The 25,245-nt window shown below is 43.5% G+C and overlaps 1 long non-coding RNA gene across 1 annotated transcript; it reads right to left on the reverse strand.

Moving 5' to 3' along the window:
* Positions 1–5,183: 5,183 nt before the first annotated feature.
* On the reverse strand, positions 5,184–13,190 carry LOC138740056 (uncharacterized). The gene is made up of 2 exons (XR_011342637.1): positions 13,050–13,190; positions 5,184–5,430 (listed from the first exon to the last, which is right to left on the reverse strand). It is a non-coding gene; the product is annotated as an uncharacterized lncRNA (long non-coding RNA).
* Between the last annotated feature and the right edge of the window lie 12,055 nt (positions 13,191–25,245).

A 25,245-nucleotide genomic window follows, 5' to 3' on the forward strand; every position in this document is an offset into this window, starting at 1 on the left:
CATTTTATGAGTGAATAAAATAAAAAAGAATTGTGACAGTTTACCAATGTATTGAATGTTTAAAGTCAAAAATAACCCATGTCATATTGCATTCAAAATATGAATACAAATTGGATATATACATCTGAGTGATTTCCAAACAGAAGTAACACGTAACAAAATATTCTGGATAAATAGTTTAATCAATGATATGGGCAGGATCTGAGGCTCTATTCCCTCTGCAACTGGATTCTCAACTTCCTCATCCACAGACTCTAATCATTATGGATCGAACACACACCACTTCCTCCATGCTGATCATCAACACAGGAGCACCCCAAAACTGCATGCTCTGTCCCCAATTATATACGCTAAACACTCATGGTTGCACGGCCAACTTCAGCTCCAATGCAATCTATAAATGAGCTGATGACTCCATTGTTGTTGGCCAAATAATGTGAAAGGATGAGTCAGAAATTAGGATTGAGACTGAGAATCTGGTTGGGTGGTGCCTAAACAACAATCTTGCCTCAACATCTACAAATCCAAGGAGCTAATAATATCGATTTTAGAAAAGAGAGCCCAAAGTATCTGTTCCTGTCTTCATTGATGGGACAGAAGTAGAGAGGGTTCGTGCCTTCAATTTCCTGTAAGTCCACATGTGAGAAGACCTCTTCTCGAGCCAGTACATTGAGGCAACCATGAAGAAGGCACACCAACACCTACACTTCCTATCAAACATCTACAGATGCACATTAGAAAGTACAGTATATTTTGCTGGTTGCATTATTATGGTTTGGGAATTCAACTACCCAGGCACATAGAAAGTTCCAGAGAGAAACAAAGATTGCCAGTCTATCATGGGCTCTGACCTCCCATCTATTGAAGACATCTATGTGAAGTATTGCTTCAAGAAGGCATTAATGTATCATATAGATTGAACGTTGAGTGGATGGGGAGGGGGGGTGAAAGAGGGAGGGAAGGGAGGGGGGAAAAGGGGAGAAAATGACACTGTATATATTCAAGAGAGAAATGTTTGTGTGTATTTTGGTTAGTATGGTTCATAGTGTGAAATTTTTCTTTAAAAATTTAAAAAAGAAGGCATACAGCATCTTAAAAGGACCCCTATCACCCTTATCACTGTGTCCTTTGGGAAGAAGGTACAGAAGCCTGAAAACTAGTACATCAAGGTTCCAGAATAGTTTTACTCAAAACCCATCTTATAGATCCTCTTACTCCCCGAACAACAAACTGCTCTGGGATTACCAAAAAGGCCAGTCTGCATTATTGAAACCTTTATTATTTTTGCACTAACTGTAACTGTGAATATTTATCAATATATCCTTTGTTTTTACTATCTCTTTCCTTACTGGGATAATTTAATGTAAAACATTAGTGTTCGATTGTAGTTGATCAATTTTGTGTACATGTTTGGCTTGTTATGAGCCCAGAGGTCCCCAAAACCCAACAGCAATAGAAATTCACCAGGACAAAAGTTAAACAAAAGTTGCTTTTAATTAACTTTAAACATGAAAATAGGATTAAACTTTAATTTATTACTATTACTTAACCCCCTTCTAATTCTAAGCACATATGTATGTAATGTGTATATGAGTTCGGAAAAAATATTTAATTCACAGTCTAATCTCACTTCTCCAAGTTCACTGGTTGCAGGCAATTCTTATACTTTGCACAGAATTTAACATTTATGTTATATATCCATTTACTGTCACCATCACCAATGGTCCCTTATATAATGCTTTAATCCAATTAATATATTTCTCTGGTAGGTTGAACCACTGTAGTACTTTAAATAAATAATTCCATTCTACCCTATCAACGGCTTTCTCTGCATCAAAAACAATCGCCATTGTTGGAGTCTTCTTTCCTTGTACTGCATGGATTAAGTTAATGAACTTAGAGATATTGTCCATTGTTTGTCTTTTCTTAATAAATCCAGTTTCGTCAAGTTTTACTATTTTTGGTACAGACAGCCAATCTGTTTGCTCATAGTTTTGCCATTATCTAATTCCACCTGCATTGAATTTGCCCATCGTTATTGAATGAAGATCTACCGGGACCAATGCCTGAAGAGGGCGCACAAAATCAGTGAACCGGTGCGGACTCGAAAGGCCAACATGGCCTGTTTACGCTCCGTAAATGGTTATATAATTATATGGAATTTCACCAGACTTTGGTGCTGGAAAGGTAAATGGTTACCTCTCAGTAAGGTTCTTGTCAACTTTCAGAGAGAGATTTGTTGTTCGCTGGACACACACAACTGATTCCTTGTAACCAACCACTTCAGTGTCTTGCCGAAGAAACTTGCCCCATCATGGTTTTTCAGATGATAACCTCGTTCTTTCAGATCATCACAGAGTTCCTTTCCCTTCTTTCAAGTGAAACATTATACAGCCAGCCATCTCCTCTTGTATGGATCACAAGGGCTTTGACCAGGCTGAACTAAGAACTCATAACCTGTCTTCAAAATGGGGGGTTTCCACAAGCTTGCCAGCTTGTCCTGATCCAGTCCCAGCTGCTGTTGCTGAACTGTAGAACCCAATTCTTAGAACAGAAAACTGCACTCTGACTGTGGCACCAGATCCAATCTTCTGAGTTTGGTCATCTGTTGCTTTCCAAAACAAGAATCCATTACTCCACAGCATGCCCAATTAATGCCTAATTGTGAAGTACTTATAGTCACTCTTCAAAGTTTTTGCAAAGGCGCTCGGAGCCTGGACTATCTGACTTGAGAAGAGCTTCAGCATTTTAAATGAGATCTGTTTTGAAGTGTTTGTGACCTACACTAAAAAAAATTTGCCACAATTTTTCTCCTTTAAAACATAATATAAAATATAACATAATCCGTCAGAGGCTGCATCAAGTAAGAAGTTTCAGTGCATTGTTCTTATGAATATGTCAATAAGCTCATTATCATTTTAAGCTTTTTAATCAATATCAAAAACATTGGGGAAAATTTCATCTTGTGCCAACCTGCATTCTGCATACGAAGTGCTCATCAGATCTTTAAAATTGGTGTATAGATTTGGTTGTCCAATCTGGGTCAGATTGCAGTAGTGGAATGGAATGCTGACTGACTACTACAAACACTTGAAACAAAGATTAGGGCTGTTTAACGTAAAAATTGAAGTCCTATGATAATTGTTAGTATTTGAAATTCAGGTAACAATGAATGAAACTGGTGCTGTTCTGTCCAGTTATACTAGCGATCCAGACAGCAGGCTTTAATGAAATATTGTATGTTTAAATCAAGCCATACAAATCTGTAAAATGAATTCATCTCAGGGTAACACCTGCTATATAACCTTGGAAATGATTTGACCTGCATAACTTAACCTGCCTTTCCATTTAAGCAATCATCTATGAGATTCCTTAGTCTTCCCAGATGCTCACTCATAAAGGTACATCTCTTGATATCAGCAGTTTATTGATCCCATTTCACTTAAAGTTTAAAGTCTCAAATCCAGCCAGCAAAAACCTGTAGGCAAATAAATTCTATGGCCATATTTGCTTTTGTAAGCATGAAATGTGTGTGTGTGTGTGTGTGTGTGTGTGTGTGTGTGTGTGTGTGTGTGTGTGTGTGTGTGTGTGTGTGTGTGTGTGTGTGTGTGTGTGTGTGTGTGTGTGTGTGTGTGTGTGTGTGTGTGTGTGTGTGTACATGCTCTGAGATTCTGATAGGTAGCAAATTCCTGTAATGCTCAAATAATGTTACTGTTACACATTCTGTTTTACAGCTTAGAAACTTGTAAATAACTTGTTGATTTGTTAATTATTTCCACTGCTTAGATGTGCATTCTGCTGACAATAAAGATAGTAATTTTCCTTTTGGAATAGTGAAGAAGTTTATTGACATTCTCCTGGTAAGTTTTGATGAATTAGTTAAATCAGAACTAATATTTTGTGGCATCTTTCTTGCAAATACTCACATAGAATCTCATTTGTCCAAGGTCTCTGTGTACTGACTGGAGGGCACAGCACAGGCTAGTGACAAAGGTCAGCAACATTAACTTATCACTGGACTGTTGCACACAGCAAATTTGTCTCATTGCTATTGCATTGAATTCCTGTGCCAATTGGCTATAATAAAAACTTTTGATGGAATGACCAAGCTTGGAAACTGTCAGATATTAGAACTGTCAGATATTTCCCAATTTAAAAAAAATACTTTCATTCGCAAGCTTTTAACCATTCTTTAAATTATAATTCTGATCAGATAGTTAAGAAGGCCAATGGGATGCTTGGCTTCATTTGTCAGGAGACTGAGTTCAAGAGTTGAGAGGTCATGTTGCAACTCTACAAATCTCTAGTGAGACCATACTTAGAGTTCTGGTCACCTCATTATAGGAAGGATGCAGAAGATATTGAGAGGGTGGTGAGATTTACCAGGATTGGAAAATAAGTCTTATGAGGCAAGGTTAGAGCTAATCTTTGGATTGAAGAAGGATGAGAGGTAACAAGACAAGAGAAGTCTACAAGATTCTAAGACCCTTTTCCCAGGGCAGGAGTAGCAAACAGCAGAGGATACCTGTATAAAATGAAGGGATGAAAGATTAGGAGAGACATCAGGGGTAAGTTGTGGATGCCTCAAATGCATTTCCAAGGATGGTGGTAAGGTTGAAACATTAGAAGCATTTGGGAGACACTTAGTCAGAAAAATAGAGGGCTATGAGGCAGGAAGGGCTTAGTATTTTTTTTTGGTAGGAATATTTATGTCAGCACAACATCGAGGGTCAAAGATCCTGTTCTGTGCTGTAATGTTCTATGAAAAAAAAGTCTTTTATCTGAATACTTTGGTTGAAGTCACTTTTCAACTATTTAGATTCTTTTTCTTCATAAGAGAGAGAGGAGATTGATGTAGATTAAAAGCAATGAATACTTATAAAGAAGACTACTGAAACTACGGGAACATTGTTGTGAATTTCACAACTAGTACAATATGGTTTAATTATTTCATCCCATGTTCAGTTTTGAAAATAAGATATATTTAATATCTATACTCCAGAGAAGGTGGTCCTATCTATTGATTACAGATTTGTGACTGAAGAGATTGTGAGTATTTTAGTGCAATGCATTCCTAAGGATGGAGAGTGGCTTATTATTCATTGTAGCAAAGATTTACTCATAAATCAAAAAGGCATGCCTATAATTAGCATTATAGCAATAATTCATCAATCAAAAACTCGTGAATTGTGGAATACCTGTATTCACTTAAGCCCAGATCATTAATGCCACAAATAGACAATTCAACACGTGAAACATTCATATATCTAATCCATTGCAAAGCCAAGCAATCACTGATTAATCACCTATGTGTCATGTTGGTGGGTGGGTGCTTCTTTGGAGTGGAGAGATTAGACATGGCTGTGTAAGGCAATTGCAAGTAGTTCTGGCACCATTTCTCCAGGATTGGCAGAAGGCAAATTCAGGACACTGTGAAATCAAAGGAAATTAAGAATGTCACTCCACAGCAATTTCTTAGTACGATAATTTTGTTGGATATTTTCATGAGGTCACTGACATTGAACTGTATTTTTCATTTTTACTTTCCTATTCCATTTATTGTCATGTAATAACATAAAAAGTGTAATATACATGAAATTTTCTTTTGCCTACTAGAAGGCAAAGAGTCATAATTAATGTTTCCCAGTGCCCCAACAGTAAGAGAAAGAGAAACAAAGGAGAGTCCATTTAGAGCCATTGAGTCTCCAGTGCACCTGCTGATCTGCAGTCTTACAGACCTGTCAATCCATCAGCAACCTGAGCTCCAAATCAAAACTTCTGATATCATCAGGATATTTTCAGTGAGCCTTTCTGACCCTCTTGGATTCTGGTTCTGACACCTGGTTCCCATGAACCCAGTATGGTATGTGGGGCCTTTGATCGCAAGTTGCCAGCACCCTATAGCTTATGTGGGTCCTTCAACCATAATGGTCAACTGCCCATATCTCAAGGGAGCCCTTCAGCCTCTGAACCCTCCACTGGTCTGCTGTAATAGTCACCATCCTCTTATGCTTCTCATTTTTAATGTAGGAGTGTTCTCCCTAATTCTGGGGCCCTGTGTCGGTCAGCTGCTCCTCTGACATCTACAAACCCTCGTGTTCTGCTGCCTAGCATAGGTGCCACCATCTTTGGCACAGATCACGCAGTTGCAGGATTTAAAACAACCATCATCGGCTCCTTTAACAGTCTCTTTAAAGCCTATATGGAGCCATCAGCATCAGGACTGGGCGGTAGGATCCTGCAAAGCAGAGTTATGTCTCCGTTGCCCACTCTCCCAGGAGCAGTGCCGCTGTTACAGCAGCTCTGGCTGTCCCCCCTTATTTTTAACACTAGTGAAACAATATTTACAAAACTATACAGAACTTTGCATGGATTTTTTTTCACATGGTATGTACACTACAGAGGAGTTTTTAACAATAGCATAATTTGTAAAATTAACTCAAATTGTACTGGAGCCTTTGCCAGGTATTTTTGGGGGTATGTGCATATTTCTCTCATTATCATTGAACCAAAGTATAAATATCTCCGATGCAGCAGTGTAAATCAATTGTGAGAAATTTGTGATTCCACTATTGTTCCCTCAAAGATGTCCGCGTGTCTGGGTGCACATGTCTTGTAACCAAATTAATGTGCACACAAAAGATTAGTTGTCTAAAATAACATAGCAATTAGTTATTGAAAATAATCTCTTAGCTATCTTTTAACAACAAACTGAACAAAGTAGTTCAAAGTATAGAATAAAATCTTAACTAAATATGCTACTTTGTAGAATCTAATCATATTTGTGTTATATTAAACCATGCTAATAGAGTTTTATTAGATGGGCTGTGCTAAAATGATCTTATGTGGTGACTCGCCCACACACAGGCGAACTGGCTCACAGAGTTGCGGGCAAGTCCATGGCAGATCTGACTGTGAGACATGCGGGTGTGAGCAAGCCCAAAGTCTGGTGGCTGATGTCATAAAGGTTCTGAGAGTCACAAGCATCATTGGGTTCTGAGTGATTTAAGCAAGTGTAAGTGTTCTATTAAAGGCGATTGGTTCAACTCACTTTTGACTCTCTGTGGTTCTTTCATTTGCTGTGTGCCTAGTGCAACGACCTTGGTGACCCCGATGGTCCAAACAGCATTTGGACCCAACGATGACTGACCCAAGCATGCAGAATGCAGTTTAATTGCAACTGCCCACTTTCTGGACCGCACGGCCACAGGTTTAGTTTGAATAGATCGAAGCCCAATTCCAGGTCAGGCAAATCGTCTTGGACACCACAAAGTACTACTATGTGGTCGATTCATTCAACCAAGAAACATCAGGCCCCATCATCAACTTCCTACATCAGCCACCAGTTGTGGACAGGTATAAAACAATCAAGGCACTCAAAATCCATACTTTTCACCCCTCCCGCATGCAGCGTGGTTGCTCCACATGGATGGCCTAGGCGACCACACGCCATCGGCCTTAAGGAATGAGATACTAGCACTAGCAGACAGCCATAAGCCACGTTAACAGTTCAAACAAGTCTTTCTCGAGCAGATGCCAAAAGAAATCTGACTTCTCATCACTGACGACAATTTCAATGACCCATGCAAAGTAGCGACCTGAACAGAAATCCTGTGGCACACCAAGCAACATGGAGGGGCCGACATCCACCAAGTTGCTCATATGCCCTAAGGCCCGGGCCTTCTCTATGCCACCAACAAAGCCAGTTATGCTTATGGCAGGGAGAAATCCAGTTTGGTTTCAGGAGCCCACTGTTGCCACCTACCCTGTTTTTTTTCGGGGTAAGACTGGGGCTGGCTGTCGCTAATGGCTATGGCAGCTGTGATAGCTTCCTTTACTTATGGGACCAACACTCCGGGGAAAAGTTCCTCATAGACATAAGGGCAGAGGTTACTGCCAACGGCAGCATCATTTGCACATATGGCAAGCGAACCACTCCACTACAGTTCGGATCCAGCCATTTCACCTTGTCATTTACACTGGCAGCAGTGTCGCAGCCTTTATTGCGTGCAGATTTCCTCCGGGCACACTGCCTCCTGGTGGACTTCAAGGGACGACACCTATTGAATGCCAAGACCTTCAGAACTTCTCGCTTGGCGAAGCCAAGTTACCAGCTCCACACCTAGATTCTGTGACTTTGTAAGGCAACAAATTTGCCAGAGTACGAGCAGAGTTCCCGACCATTATTACGCAGCAATTCTCCACAAATACCTTTAAGCATGGTGTACAGCACCACATTCCTATTCAAGGATCTCCGATACATGCCCGGGCACGCAGGCTCCCGCCCGACAAACACCTCGCCAAGGAAGAGCTCTGGAAAATGGAGAAGATACGAATTGTCTGGTGCTCAGACAGCCCGTGAGCCTCTCTGCTGCCCTTTGGCTGGAGGATGGAAGCCATATGGAAAATACAGAAAGCTCAATGATGAGCCTCAATGAAGGCTCCTGGCCGACCCCCTACCCAGTGACCCACATTCAGGACTTTACGGCCAATTTGCATGGGCACGCAACTTCTCCAAGGTCGACCTGGTCCACAGGTATCACCAGATTCCCGTCCACCCCAGCGACGTGCACAAGATGGCCCTCATCACCCTGTTTGGCCTATTTGAGTTCCTGTGGATGCCGTTGTGTTGTGAATGAGGAAACAGATTTGGTAGGTCTCAAAGGCAAGGACTCTGAACACAATTTTGATGTAGGGAAGGATTTTATTTACAGAAGGCAAGTGTGGGAAAATGGCAACTGATGCAGAGCGCGCGCGTGCGCGCGCGCACACACACACACACACACACACACACACACACACACACACACACACACACACACACACACACACACACACACACACACACACACACACACACAATGAACTGATACATACAATGATCAGGGAAAAATCACTATGATGCCCCAGCACCCCTCGACTCAGTGCAGGCACGGCTCTGTGCTACAAGGGACACTAATTAAATACTCCCAACCCTTTTAACAGTGCCCATCTTCTCCTGCACCCTTCTAAATTTCTAGGCATGGAGTGAAGCAGAGTGGGTCCCAAGCTGGCAAAGAGAGAGAACAAAGAGAACATGGCACCTTTATAGTGCTGGAGGTTCCAGCCCAGATCATTTACTGGGGACCAATAGCTCAGTAGCAGGAGGGTTAATCTAATTACAACAGCCAAAGACCCAAGGCAGGCTGGAGAGTGCAGTCCAGATCATTTACATGTGGTTAACAGCAAGGTGTGCACTAATGGGTGGGGTGGAACCAAAATTTGATTGGCAGTTGGTGTCTCCTCTGACTAGGTAGGGGGCTGTGCTGTCCAATGACAGCCACAACCCTTCCCAATACACTTTGGGACTCCAGAATGCAGCACAGATGTTCCAGCGGCTCATGAACTTGGTGAGGCATGGCTTGGATTTTATCTTCATCAACTTAAATAATATCCTGATTGCCAGCTGCTCACCAAGAGCACTTGACACACCTATGCCAACTCTTCTGCAACCTGAGTGAATACGGTCTGGCCATCAACCCTGTGAAGTGCCAATTTGGGCCATCGGCCATTGATTTCTTTGGGCACCGCATCAACCAGCATGGAGCATGTCTTTTGCCAACAAAAGTCGAGGCTATACGCCAGTTTTCCAGGCCCAGTACAGTCAAAGGTCTACAGGAGTTCATGGGTATGATCAACTTTTACTACCAATTCACACAGTGGATGTGCCCACAGCCCTCATGGTTTACACTTCCAACTCAGCGTTTGGCAGCGTGGGTCAGTGGAAACCACTCGTGTTCTTCAGCCAGCACCTGCGACCCCTGGAGCTGAAATAGAGCACCTTCGACAGGAAGCTGCTAGTCCTCTACCTCATCATCCAGCACTTTCAGTATTCCTTGGAAAGGCAGGAGTTCACAGTCTTCATGGACTACAAACCCCTCACCATCACATTCGCCAAAGTGTCTGATCCATGGTTGGCATGGAAGCAACACCACCTGTCATACATCTCGGAGTATACCACCACTGTCAAACATATTTCCGGGAAAAACAACATCATGGCCAATGCACTGTCTTGTACCTCCATCCACTCGGTGCACTCCCTGTCCCAAGGTTTTGACTACGCGGCAGCTGGACAAAGAAATGCCGGCCTACTGCTCCCCAGTCTCAGGCCTGCATCTTGAGGACATCTTCATAGGCCCAACAGGCAGCAAGTTCCTCAGTGATGTGTCCACTAGCCAAACCTGGACCATCATTCCAGCCGCTTGGAGGAGTCGCATTTTCGACACCCGACATGGTTGACCCATTCGGGCAGCTATCCAACTGATGGTGGATAGATTTGCTTGGAACAGCCTACACAAGTAGCTCAGGCATGGTGTCCGGGACATTCATACACTGCCAGACCTCCAAAAATCTAAGCCATGTGAAGGACCCCCTTCAACACTTCCAGCCAATACACAGGAGGCTTGAGCATGTCCATATGGACATCGTTGGTCTGCTGCCAGTCTCCCAGGGGGGCAAGGCACCTGTTCACCATGGTGAACAGGTTCACCAGGTTCACAGAGTCCTGCACCAGAGCCTTCATTGCAAGCTGGGTTGCATGTTTTGGCCTGCCTGCCAACATCACCTCAGACAGGAGGTTGCAGTTCACATCCAGCCTATGGTTGGAGCTGTCACAGCTTCTTGGGACCCAGCTGCACCACACTATGGCCTACCATCGAAAATCCAAGGGCCTGGTAGAGCATTTCCACTGGCATCTGAAGTTAGCCCTGATGCACACCTCCGAGGCCCAGATTGGGTGGATGAGCTCCCATGGGTGCTTCTTGGCAACTGCAAGCCTCCCAAAGAAGACATCCATGTCTTCGGCAGAGTTGGTATACGGCGCCCCAATGACGTTTCCAGGCGAGTTTGTGCCAGTGGCCGTTGTCACAGAGGAGACACCCACAGCAGTGCTCACAATACTCCAAGAGAAGGTAGAAACACTAATTCCTGTCCCAACCTCATGCCATGGCCTGACATCTTCCTTTGTCCCCAAGGACCTCCGGGATTGCAACTATGTCTTTGTCCATAGAGGCATGCACCAGACTCCACTCCAGTGGCTGTATGAGGTGCGCCAGATCAGAATTATGTGCGTCCTTGATGTGAGTGGCCATAAGAAGACCTTCACAATTGACCGCCTCAAGCCAGTGCACCTAGATCTAGAACAGCCTGTGACTGTGCCACTCCCATGCAAATGGACTAAAAAGGTGATGGTTGTGGACTCCACACCTCCTAACATTGGTTCTGGTGTAGGGTGGGCGGGGTGGGGGGGGGTGGTCATCTCCCAGCTCGCTCACAGAACAGGTGAATGGAGTCGCAGGCGAGTCCACAGCTGATCTGACTGTGAGAGCTCTGGGTCCAGGGTAAGCCCAAAACTTGGCGGCTGATGTCATAAAGGTCCCGGGAGTTACAAGCGTCATCAGGTTCCAAGGGATTTAAATGTGTGCAAGAGTTCTATTAAAGTAAGTTGGTTCAATTCACCTTGTGAATTTTGCAACTAGGAAAAATAAGTCCATAGATCTTGGGTTATCTTGCATTAAAATTAGAAATTAGTTGGTCCAGGAAAGTTTTGAACTTCATTGGGAGTAAAATCATTACCTTTTGCAAAATACAGTGATCAGTGACAGGAAAGGACGATCCCAGCATTGCCACTCATTATTTCAATTACATCACTGGACTCCATAACAGTTCTTATACAGAAGCCAATAAAAGCCAAAAAATAGTTTGGTACAATTACTGGGAGTGTATGTACTGAAAATGTGCCATCTTCTTCCAGGGTCACAATGTCATTATTTCCTTACAGATATCATGTGAAATGAGTCAGGTGTATAAACGCATGAATTCCAAATCTTTGTGGTGGTTATGCACAGTAATTGCATGAACTTTCAGGAGAGAGGAGAGGAGCTCCAACTAACCTGTGAGACTTAGACTGTAACAAATAGTCCATCCATCCATCCATCCATCCCTACGCAAGCAAAGATAAACATGGTGCCTTGTAGCTTTTCAGCTTTAGGTACCATGTGCCGGGGCAAGGACTTGGAGGCGAGTGCTTACCCAGGACAAATGCCTCCCTCTGGGTCCCAAGCCACTAAGCCTGGTGGAGTGTGATTCACGACAGCCAGAGTGACGTTGGATTGCCCCGCAGTGGTCTGTTTTAAGACCATACTTGCTGGCCATTGTCCTTATGGATTCTTCGCCCACCGAGTTTGCTGCTGCAGACTGCTAGGGAAACTGTTTCCCGTGCTCTGTCACAGCTGCCAGCCCCTGCTGCCAGACTGACATGTGCTATTTGCCCATAGCTGGGGCCCTTTCCAGGTACTGACAGCTGGGCGAGCTGAGCCCGGGGATTTGAAGTCAGAGTTGCCTTCTCCTCGCCTTTGCCAAAAGAGGCAAAATCTGTAAGGCAGCAGGTGATTTGAATTCAGAGTCTCTTAGCTTTTGCCTAAAGAGCCTTTGCCCACAAGGATCCAAAACAGGTCTTCCAGAATGCCCCAGTGCAGCTGCAGGATGCTGATGACTCCCGGTGTTGATCCAGTCTGGGTTGGCCAGGCTGGCGATGGCGAAGATGTCACTGGGCTGTCGGGGCCAGGCAAGGGCGACTTACTTAGAATGAGCTCTTAAAACAGAAGTTCACATTGGGAAACGTAGTTTTAAGTAGTGATCTGGAATAGACCAGCCTAGTGCTGGGAATGACATTATTAGATATGCTGCCTTTGGCAATGGACATTGGGACAGCACGTTAAAGTGGTTTAAGCTTTCCCTTAGAAAGTAAAAGGTTTGGAATATTGGAGACATGCGGTCCAATGGAGAAGTCACCATAATCATCTTCATTCATCTTGGTAATGCAGATAAGATTGGTTTCTATAAGGATGATTTAGAATATCTGTGTTCTTTGGTAACCTTGTGGTAAGCAACTGAATAGAGTCATAAATCTGTGTCTGTTTACATGACTGTTTACATTGAATGCCTCTTCTGACTGTTTCAGAAGCTTCAGAAAACAATTGTGACAATACAAAGATCAATTAATCACTTACATTGTACTTGACAAAGTAATAGTCGGAACAGCAATATATTTCATCCTTTCGTAGATTAAAAAAATCCTACAATTTATTTTACTCCATTTAATGTTGTTGAACAGCTATTGACATGTCTGCTACAAGAGCTAACACCTTCCATGCATTGGCACATAGATACATGTTACTGAATTTTCACTCTGCATGTTATCACAATCACCTTTTGTGATTGACTTTGCATTTTGATTCAATTGTGTGCATCATGCATCAAGCAATTGAATTTTTAGCTGTCTAATTAGCAGTTGTGAAATATACAAGGGCAACTGATGACTATATTTTGTGTTTAGATTTTAGCTATTTACATTCTTTCAAGTAAACATTGATCTTCTAGCAAATTGTACTCTGGTGCATTGATACTTAATTTGATTCAAACAGACTTGTGCAATAAGGTGCAGTAGCCAATTTGCATAGTTACCAGTTAGCACAGGTTTAGAGTCCAACTGCAGCCTTTCTTTTGATAGTACAGGTACACAATCCTTTATCCAGACATCTAAAATCTGGAAAGATCCAAAAACCAACATTTTTTTTCCTGGTCCTGGTACAGCAGAGGGAGGGAGAGAGAGAGAGAGAGAGAGAGAGAGAGAGAGAGAGAGAGAGAGATACACAAGCGTGACTTGGTTGGGTGGGGGCGGGGAGAAGAGATGGCAGCGCGACTTGGGTGGGCGAGGGGGGAGAGAGAAGGCAGCATGTCGGGCAGCTGAGGGGGAGAGAGATGGTAGCGTGACTCAGGTGGGTGAGGGGGAGAGATGGCAGTGTGAGTCAGGTGGGCGAAGGGGAGAGAGACGCCAGTGCGACTGGAAGGGGGTGGATACGGCAGCACAATTCGGTTGGGCTTAAATCTGGGGCAGCTGGCTTTTGTTCTGAAATCCGGAAAAATATGAAATTCGGAACACTGTCCCCCGAGGGTTCCGGATAAAGGATTGTGTACCTGTATTCTCAATCAAGTGTGACAAGTGTTCAAGTGAGACAAAAGAAGAGAAAACCATAAAAAGCCAATTTTAAATCCATTCACTAATTTCTCAATCGGGATGATGATTTCTAAAATGCTTTAAAAAATAATTTAGACATACAGCATGGTAACAGGCCCTTCCGGCTCAGGAGCCCATACCACCCAAATATCCCAATTAACCTACAACCCCCATACATTTTGAAAGGCGGGAGGAAACTGGACCACCCGGAGGAATCTCACGCAGACGTGGGGAGAACATATAAACTCCTTACAAATCAAGTCACCTTTGTATATCATTCATACCATGCTCACATGATAAAGATGAGATAGCATTTCTCCAGGACCATGGAACATATTTACGTAAATATAAATTAGAATATAAGTTAAACACATTGAAATATTAAGATGTATACAGTAAACTTCATGGTACATTATCCACATACGTTCTGGGAATTCTGGAGCCTGATAGCTTGGGGTAAAAATCTTGCCCAATTTGGACCTAAGGGTCCAAATGCTATAGTACCTCCTACCGGATGGCAGAATGGAGAAGAGTTTAACCCCCCCACCAGGCCTTCCTGAAGTCAACAACCATCTCTCGTTATGTTAAAGTTCAGATACAGGTTGTTGGCTCTGCACCAGTCTGTTAGTGACTGCATCTCATCTCTGTACGCTGACTCATCATTAGCTGTGTTTAACTGCACAGTTGTGGGTCAGCAGAATGAACAGCAGTGCACTAAGCACACAGCCCTGGTGGTGGGGGGTGGGAATCGTGCTCCATGTGATGGTCATGGAAGTGCTGTTACTAAACTGGACTGCTTGAGGTCAAGAATCCAATTGCACAGGGAGGTGTTTAGACCCAGCAGGCTCAACTTTCTTATCAGGTACTGAGGTATGATTGTGTTGAATGCCAATAACCAGGATTCGAACATACGAGTCCTTATTTCAAGGTGGGTGAGGGCTAGGTGGAGGTGGTGATGGCATCATCCATAGATGGATCTGGATGTGAACTGCAGGGTTTACAGACACCGCTGGTTTATAGACATCGCTGGATTCAAACCCAGGTCGCTGGCTCTGTAATAGCATTGTGTTAACTGCCACACTAATCATGCCATCCCATTTATAGAAATATTTATAAGAACAAAACTATTTATTTTCTCATGACACTGGCTAAACATCAACTACTTGCTGGAAGGCTATTACAAGAGAAGAAGAATGAAGCAAACTTTATTCCAAGTTGAATAAAATCATAACTGTTCTCTTTTTAATCATGTATTAACATAAAATAGGTATCATTGCTGAAGCAAAAGTTTAACACCTAGCTTTAATGTTCAGAATAAAATATTTATAAGCCCTTTCTTCACAACGGAAGTCCTCTTGGCAAAGACTATGTTGATAGTTGGGACTTGAGCTAATAATATGAAGAAATAGCAATAAAATGATGAATATATTGGTGTTCTTTGATGATGTAACCAGTATAATAGATAAAAGGATGGAGTAGATTTTGATTTACAGAGAATCTACAAGGAGACAGGGAAACAAGGATGGAGCACATGGAATTGGGGGTAATGCAGTGATATGGATTGAGAATTAATGAGGTAATGAAAAGCAGAGTGGGAGAAAACAGTTTTCTCTCAGATTGGCAGGCTGTGACTATTGGGATACAACAAGGATTCTACATGCACCTCAACTGTTCCAAACATATATCAAAGATTAGGTTGGTGAAACAAAAAATTGAATTTCCAAGTTTGTTGAAGATACAGAAAAAAGGTGGGTATAATCAGAAAGGTTGGTTTTATTACAAGAGGAATTGAGTGGGTTTGCAAATTTGGTGGGTTTGCAGAGAGAGGAGCCTGGACACAAGTGTTACAATCACATGTAACTTTAATTAACACACAGGAGACAAGCAGGGGAGAACATCAAACATACCCCGGGTACTCCCCTGTGCATTCGGAATGTGAATGACAAAAGATGAGGTCGAATGACCAATTAAGACATTTTCACGGCAACAGTTGTCATATGTCTGCTTGAAAGTTCTGTGCATAAGAGACAACTGTTCCTTGCTGGTTAAACAGGACAGTGTGGTAGCTGAAATCAGTGATGGGATCACAGTAGTCTGTTTCCATTGAGAAGAGAAACAGCTTGAAGGGTAGTCATCTCCTGTGGGCTGGGGGAGTAGTTGTGAGAGCTCAAAAGAGAGATTAGTCAGGGCCCACCTGAGGTGGGGATGACCAGAGGGGAGGTTGATCCAGGTCAGAGTGAGTAGTGCATAGGAAGCTCCACACCAACGAGACTTACCCCAGCAATGCTCTCTCCAGAGAGCATACATGTCTCTGCGAGTCACCAGCAGGGTGACCTCACCGAACTTTGCATCAGCGCAGCAAACTTGAGTGGGTGCTCCCTGCTCCATGTATTCCAATCCCTCTAGGAAGGGAATGGCTTCCTGGACTGTTTTCTTGGTTGTCAGTCCCATGAGGGGCAAGACCACCCCTCTATGGTTGGTACATTTGGTGTTGACTAAATAGCCTGCCAAGGCACCAGTCATCTTCGTGCTCCTTGGGAAGTAGTGCTTGCGGGCGTCCCCGTATATACCCACAATCAGTGCCCACTCCCTAACAACCCATGTCCCCTCTCCAATGGTGTGCTACTATAGCTGTCCATGTAGGGAACCTGGCCTGGACTGCAGACACCACCTGTTCCCAAAGAGTGGTCCCATCATCAACCCCTTCTGGTGGCACTTGCAAGGTGTTGTGTCTCTATATTACTTGGGAGGCTTCTTAAATAACTCAGAGGTGCAAGATTCAAATAACAAAAGAAATTTTACTTACAGATGCCTTCCACAATCTCAGGAAACTGTTCACACATACACATAAGTCCCACTGTGGTGCACGGCAGTTACTACAGTGAGAAGGGTGTATTCTTACATGATTACAAAATAGTTCACATTACCCTGACTATATAACATCCTTTCCTTCTCAAGATACAGAAAAAATTACTGTTCTTTATCACTTTCTTTCCAGTGCAACTTAAGTAACTGAACTTGCACACTAGTTTATTTACACAACTATTTTTAAATAGTTCTTATTGTTATCGCACTGGCTGCAGTATGTTGCTTCATCATCTTATGGATTTGACTGCGACCGTTGGGCTCTGTGTTGCTGGTACATATGTAGGTGATGTAGCTTGTTGAGCTTCACCTGACATCTGCTGTGTTGATGTTTCAGTATGAGTGGTTGTGGTCTCTTCACTTGATACCTCACTTGATATGGGTGTTGCAGGGTTTTCTGGTATTAAACCTTTTTGCTTCATCACATCTTGTGTCAACCAGATGTGAATTCTGTTCTTCCTCAGCTGATTGCCAGACAATGTATGGTCTTGGTGTCTCAGTTTTTCTGATGACCTTTGCTGGGGTCCATGATTTCAATATCGGCTCTTGAATATGCACGTGTATATTCTGAAGAGTTCTGGCAATGTTGGTGTCTGTTTGTTATAATGCTGGTGTTCTTCTTCTTGCGTGTCAGCCAGTCTTCTTCTAGTTTCCTCCTGGTCTTCTCGAGGGTATATTTTGCTTGGCAGAGTTGATTTATATCTCCTGCCATTTAGAAGTTTTGCCGGGGACTTCATGTCAGCCCTTAAAGGTGCTGCTCGTAATGATAGAAGATCTAGATATGGGTCTTCCTTTGTTTCATGACTCTTAACTAGTGTGTGTTTCACAGTTTGCTCTTGTCTTTCAATTAACCCATGACCTTTTGGGTAGTATGTGGATGATGTAGTGATAATAAACCCATACTCTCCAGCCAGCTTTCTGAATTCTTGTGACATGAACTGTGTTCCATTGTCAAATATTCCTTGCTCGGGTATTCTTTGTTCAGCAAGGAGTGCTCTCATTTCTGAGGTGATAGTTGACACTCTCAGAACATTCACCCTTTTGATGAATTGAAACTTAGAGTAGTAACAGGCTACTATTAAATGCCAGTCTTGATTCTTGATGAACAAATCTGCTCCCACTGTGTGTCATGGACTGGCAGGTACTTCTGTGGAAATCATTTCCTCTTTATGTTGTGTGTTTCTGTACTTTTGGCATACTTTCTTCATCTGTATCTCATAATTGACAGAGATCAACTGTAACTCCTAGCAGCTATCCAGACCTAGAATTGCTGGTCTGTCTGCATCTACCACATAGAATGTACAGAGGATGTTCTTTCCCTTATTGCAGCCATTGATCTTAGCTCTCCCTAGCTGCTTGATCATGGGTCCACGATAGGCCGTTAATGTGACATTTGCTATTTCCAACACAGCCTCTTTTGGATATCTTTTTATTTTGTTCTCTGGGAATATCTAATAGTAGAGACTGAGTGGAAGGACGTTGCTTTGTGATCCAGTATCCAGCTTCACCTTTAGGTTAAATATCGTAGGCTTGTTCTGGATTGTCCTCTGTATTTGGATCCTCGTGTGCAACTCGCTTCCTTCTTTCACCTCACCTGACATCTCGTGAAAGTGTATGGATTCTATGTCCAGTATCTGGGTGTCGGGGTCCTCATTGTTGTTTCCTTTTATGTGGTGGATCTTCTTCTTGTCTTTTCTCTTCACTGGTATTTCTGTTTTCTTCATATCAGACTGGCACATCTTCGCCCAATGCTTTGTTTTACCACAAGACCATATGTAGGGTATTTATTATGGTCATCATCTGCTGCATTTCCTACAGATCTTGGGAGTTGACACTTTTCTGATTGTGTTCTTTATAGCATTAAACCTTCCTTCTCTTTGCTGTGGGTGGGTTTGCATAGATATGGATTTCATTTGCATCCTTGTAGCTTTGAAGGCTCTGGCCATGTCTATACCTTTGGCCATCCCTGTAAGTGACTTTTGCACTTCGGGATGGGCACTTCCCCATATTAGTTGATCAAATAATCTTTCCTCTATATCCTTAAATCTGCATTTTGCAGCAACAATTTTTAGTTTAATGAGGAAGTTATCAACAGTTTCATCAGTCTTGCATTAAGCCTTGAAATTCATAATGTTCAATTCTATGATTAGACCTGGATTTAAGGTGAGAAGCAAACTTTGCAAATATCTGCTCTGGGTCATTTTTTTCCACCTCTGTAACCTCCCAGCTATTAAATAAGTCAAGGCCTCGCTCCCCTGTCCAGAGAAGTATATAACTGACCTTCTCCTCTGCTGTTGCATTTTTAAAATTGCTCTTGAATGCTAAATTGCACTTCAGACGGTGGGGGCCACTCGAGTGAGGAGCATGGAGTCTCCTGGGAGTTAGCCTCGATGGTCCTAGATCAGGACAGACCTCATCAGCTCAGCAACTCCAGAGTGACTGTGAAGGTAAATGGACATTCCACTAAATGCCAAATCGACACGGGTTTTACTGAAAGATTTATAGACTCATGGACCGCAAAAACACAACCGGAAGATGTATCCTTCTAATTACTGCATATTTCTCACGTCTCATTCGCATTCTATGGATGTACAACAACATTGTATAGTACATCTGATGTTTGAAGGGGGAGAGTTCTGTATACACTTGATGAACTGTCTGCTCCAGTGTTGTTTGGTCTCAGCTTCCTGTATCACCTTAAAAGTGTGACCTTGGAGTATTCTGGTCCCCTTCCCCCTGTAATGGTTTGGAATGGAGGACCCTAAAATCAGAACCCACATGCAGTCTCTCCACACTGAATATCGATCCCTCCCCCTCCCTTCCTCTCTTACCAAATCTGTCCTGAGACTGCAAACCCATTGCTACCTGCCTACCTGGTTGAGGGTAGTGGCAAGGGCTACGTCCAAAGCATCACTTTCCATTTGGAAAGGTACATTTTTGCCCACTGCGTGCATGCCACCTTTCACAATATGGTTCTGGAGGTAGTTAAAAATGGTTGAGCTTCAGCTGAGAGGAGGAAATTCGTGAGAAATATGCAGTAATTAGAAGGATACATCTTCCGGAGGTACAGTACAACAGACCGAGATTTTATGAACTCTGAGGCACAACGTCTGCTTGATGAAGGTATCATCAAACCTAGCACCAGCACAAGTGGTAGTGGTAAAAGGGGAAAACAAGTCCAAGCTAGTAAATGATTATAGCCAAATTATTAATTGGTACATACATTCATTGGACATGGTGAATAATATTGCACAGTATCGGGTCTATTCGACCATCAACCTGTAAACTGCCTATCACCAGCTACCAACCCGTTCCGAGGACCGTCCATATATGGCATTTGAAGTTAGTGATCATCTCTATCAATTCTAGAGGGTCATTTTCGGTATCACTAATGGGATTTCTATTTTCAACAGGCAGATGGACAGAATGGTGGACGAGTAATGGTTGAAGGTTACCTTCCCCAACCTCGATAACGTCACCATCTGTGGCCACACCTTGGAAGACCATGACACCAACCTCCAGAGTTTTCTCCACGCACCAAAAGCCCTGCACCTCACTTATAACTTTAACGAGTGGATATTCAGGACTAAACGTCTGGCTATCCTTGGCTATGTGGTGGACAATGGCATCATTGGCCCTGATCCCAATAGGATGCACCCCCTGTTAGAGCTCCTCATCCCTGGAACCACAAAGACTTTGAGGAGATGCCTGGGGATTTTCTCATATTACTCCCAGTGGACCCCTCAATATGCTGATAAGGTCATTCTCTCTTAAAAGCCACGAATTTCCTCCTCTCAGCTGAAGCTCAACCACTTTTAACTACCTCCAGAACCATATTGTGAAAGGTGGCATGCACGCAGTGGGCAAAAATGTACCTTTCCAAATGGAAAGTGATGCTTTGGACGTAGCCCTTGCCACTACCCTCAACCAGGTAGGCCGGTCGGTTACATTTTATCACGGACATTACAGGACCACGAGCTTTGGAACCCATCTATGGAAAAGGAGGCTCAAGCCATTGTAGAAGCCATAAGGCACTGGAGACACTACCTGGCTGGTAGAAGATGTATGCTACTCATTGACCAACACTCAGTTGAATTCATGTTCAATAATGTCAAGAGGGGAAAAATCAAGAATGACAAAATTGATATGTGGAGGATCGAGCTCTCCACCTACAATTATGACATTGCCTATCAGCCAGGAGCCCTTAATGGCCCTTCAGATGCTTTATCCGGAGGAAGCCGTCCCTCTGCACACATTGGCCAACTATGGTCTCTACATAATGAGCTCTGCCATCCAGGGATCACCCACATGGCTCATTATTTTAAAGCGTGCAATCTGCCCTACTCCATGTCAGGGAAATCATCAGGTCTTGCCGGGTCTGCATGGAGTGAAAGCTGCACTTCCACCGCCCTGCAAATACGCACCTGATCAAGTCATCCAGGACCTTAAAAAGGCTCAGTGTCGATTTTAAGGGACCTCTCCCCTCCACGAATGGGAACACCTTCTTCCTCTCAATCATTGACGAGTACTCCCATTTCCCGTTTGCCATTCTATGTCCAGACATGTCCACTCCATCAGTCACAAAGGCCCTAGACTCCATTTTCGTCCTGTTTGGGTATCTCAGCTGCATTCATAGCGACCAGGGCTCAGCCTTTATGAGTAATGAACTACGTCAGAACCTGTTAGTGAGGGGCATCATGTCCAGTAGGTCCACCAGCTACAACCCCCATAGGAATGGGCAGGTTAAAAAGGAGAATGCCAGGGTCATGTCAAACTGGCCCTGAAGTTAAAAGGCCTTCCAGACTCATGCTGGAAGGAAGTCTTCCCTATGACGCTCCATTCTATCCACTCGCTACTATGTGCCACGACTAATGCTACCCCTCACGAGCTCCTATGCACTTTCGAGAGAAGGTTGGCATCGGGAACTGCACTCCCAATCTGGCTCACCACTCCTGGTCCAGGAAGCACGTGAGGAGAAGCAAGACCGACCTACTGGTGGAAAGGGTAAAACTGCTCCACGCCAATCCCACATACACTATGTGCAGTACCTGGATGGCAGGGAGGACACCTTCTCCATCAGGGACCTGGCACTCACCGGAACAGTTGCCTCAAGTGCCCTGCAAGCTATGGAGCTCATTCTCGCCACCCCCAGTCAGGCCTCTGGGGATCCAGTTAAGGAGGAAAGTGAATCCCCCTCCACCTCTGAGCCAGATACCAAGCCTGCCTCTCCTCCCTCACAAGGGGACCAGGAGACTCAAGGAGTCCATGACCCCCAGTGCTAAGGCGCTCCACCAGGATCTCCGCTTAAATCTATAAATTTGTAAATAACTGTATATTTTTTTCTGAACCCATGTTCTCTGTCTTCATTCACAGACCTTAAATTGTACAAGAAGGGCTGAATGCAGTGAACTGGGATTCACTGGTAGTGTGTTGTGCTGTTGGCTGGCCCTTCCCCCATCTGCTCACTTATAACCCTGGTTTCCTGCCTAAACCCAGAACCCTTCTTAAGACTACTGTGAGACCCTACCCTTAGTTATAAGCTCATAAAAACATTTGTTCCCCCTCTAGTCATGAGAGCTTTTATTCACACTACAGTGGCCATCTGAGATCCCCCCATCTTCGGCTACCTCCCTGTTTTGGAGCATTGGTGGGTTCCCCTCATGGCAGGTCTGGGACCGCATGGTCATTGGTCGGGCTTGCAAAAACTTGGGCACGAGTGGATACCCATCCCACAACCACATGTCAATCACTTCCCCCCCAGTAGACAATGGCTCGGAATTTTCCTGGGTCAAGCAGTGAGTCAGAACAGCGAGCTGCTTTCAGCTGCTATGTTTCAATCGACTTGGAAGCTGCCTCTATGACTTTAATTTCTAGATTGGTCACTCACATTTGGGCAATCTGCATTTCCTCCTGTAGTGCACAGCATTGATGCTGCAGGAATTCTATCTCCCTATTTTTCTGGGCGCCCTGATTACTTAACTCAGATATCATACCTCACTGGTGCCTGTAGGGGTATCAATAACCATAGGGCTCTCCCACAACTCTTCCTGGCCTCAAGAACCCCTGGTTCCTCTAGAAGAGAGATCATGTGGTGCTGAATCTTTGTTCAGTGAGGGTCCAGTCTGTCGACCTGCATGGCATGGCTTACTAGCCATGCTGCTAAATGGCTGTACCCCTGTTGGTTGTCATCCACCTGGGGCTTTTATATTCCGTCCCCATGGTTCCTTTCCTATCTGTGGGTTGTATCCTGCTGCCCATGCAGGTGAGCATGCAATCACACATGCATCCAACAGGAAATGCACACACACAACTTGTTTGTACGATCTCCCACATGGTTAGTACTCCACGTGTGTCCAGCCGAAACTCTTTGAACCCTGCTCGCAGCACCAATTGTCATGTTAGGAAGAGTATCAGGTTCGGTGGGTTTACGGAGGGATGAGTCTGGACACAAATGTTACAATTACATGTAACTTTTAGTAACACAAAGGAGACAAACAGTAATCAAAAGAAGAATCAGAATTTATTGTCATGAACCAGTCATGAAATTCAGTATTTTGTGGCAGCATCTCAGTGCAAATATTTATATTATGAACCATCTTACAGCACTTATAAAGAAAAAGAAAAATAGTAGTGCATGTAAATTAAGGCAGTGTCCTTGGTTTGTTGATTATTGAGCTGTCTTTGTGCCACTGAGTGCTCATCTTTAGGCTCCTGTACCTTTTTCCTGATGGTAGCAGAGTGAAGAGGATGTAGCCTGGGTGGTGGGGGTCCTTGAGGATAGAGACTGCTTTTTTTTTAAGACACTGCTTCATGTAGATGTTCTTGATGGAGTGAAGTCTTGTGCCTGTGACGTCGCCGGCCAAGTTAACAACCTTCCAGATTTTTTTCTTGTCCTGAGATTTGGCACCTCCATACCAGACAGTGATTCAACCAGCCAGAATGGTATGGTACACGGGACACCTGTAGAAGTTTTCAAGAGTTGCATTATGAGGAAGCCACAGCTTATTTGTAACATATTTTAGAGACACTATCAATGTCAGAATCTTGAGCAAATAAACAATCAGCTGGAGGAACTCAGAGGGTCAAGTGGCATCAATGTGGGGGGGGGGAAATGAAGGGGATTGTCGGCATTCTTTTAATCAAGAGCCCCTTCAAACTGCAAGTTATTGGAGTTAATTTTCTGTGATGTGATTGCCAGGGGCGGTTGCTTGCATGTTCGTTTGTGGAAGGGGAGGTTGGAGTGGAGCAATCAAATGTGGGAGTAAGTGGTCCCTTCAAAAGTATCTGTCCTGAGTGGTCAATATATCAGGACTATCTGAACTGAGGCTAGAAAATCATGCAGGCATGTACACTGTTCTCAAAATATGGGCATTGTTAGCCAGATAGAATTGGTTTTAGCCTGGGATGAATATAGTAAGTTTCTGCTCAGTGCTTCAAGATTGAAATCCATTGCATTCTGTTCCTTAGATCCAAACAAAAAGATGATTGACTTTCCCTTTCGCCTGGTACCTGTTGACTTCTCCCAACAATAAGTGATTAATTTTCTTTTGCTAGTTGACGGGACATAAATTTATGTTGTAAGTTTATAAGTTTATAATTTATAAGTTTATGTTGTGTTCACTTGGGTCACATCTCTGGTGAAAGGAGCATTAAACGCCAGAGGTCAGTTTTGTTCACACGTCCTCCTGAGAGAACTGATTTCCAATCATGTCTGAATTTTAGCTTGGTGCAGATTTTTACATTCCCTAACAATGGAATTCAACAGAGTTTAACATCTCTGCACATCCAACATTTAATGGGGGCTAAACATGGTGCCCAGACAGTTTGGAGACAATTAAATGGAAGATGTTGGATTATGTACAGACCTACCCACACTCCATTACAATTTATTCTCTAGCTGAAATGCTAACTGGTCACAGGTCAAGGATACCGCTGAGCTTGGTACAATCCAACTTGGAGAAACAAAAGGAACCAGAAAGTGTGGCACAAATGTGCAACCTAGGAGAAAGGGTTGCAAGTTTGGAATTTTTTTAATTACCAGGGTATAAATGATTGTCAATATCGAGCCACAAGGGAGTTTGCAGAAGCATGGGGACTCAGGACCTCTCTAGTCAAGATGGCTGACAAATGACAAAGCGTGCAGTTTGATTGAATGATGAAGTTTCTGTTCCGCTATAGCACTCCCTATGCCATAAGTGCTCTATGATGAGTAATGGATTACTTAAGATGAAATGTGAGAAAAATTGTCATTGGGCCATTTCCTTTGGAGTTATGAAACCGTAAACATAACGAGTCAATTGGGTACGATTAAAGCAGTGGTTTTC

Source organism: Narcine bancroftii, chromosome 7 (assembly GCF_036971445.1).
Source record: "Narcine bancroftii isolate sNarBan1 chromosome 7, sNarBan1.hap1, whole genome shotgun sequence".
Taxonomy (NCBI): Eukaryota; Metazoa; Chordata; class Chondrichthyes; order Torpediniformes; family Narcinidae; genus Narcine; species Narcine bancroftii.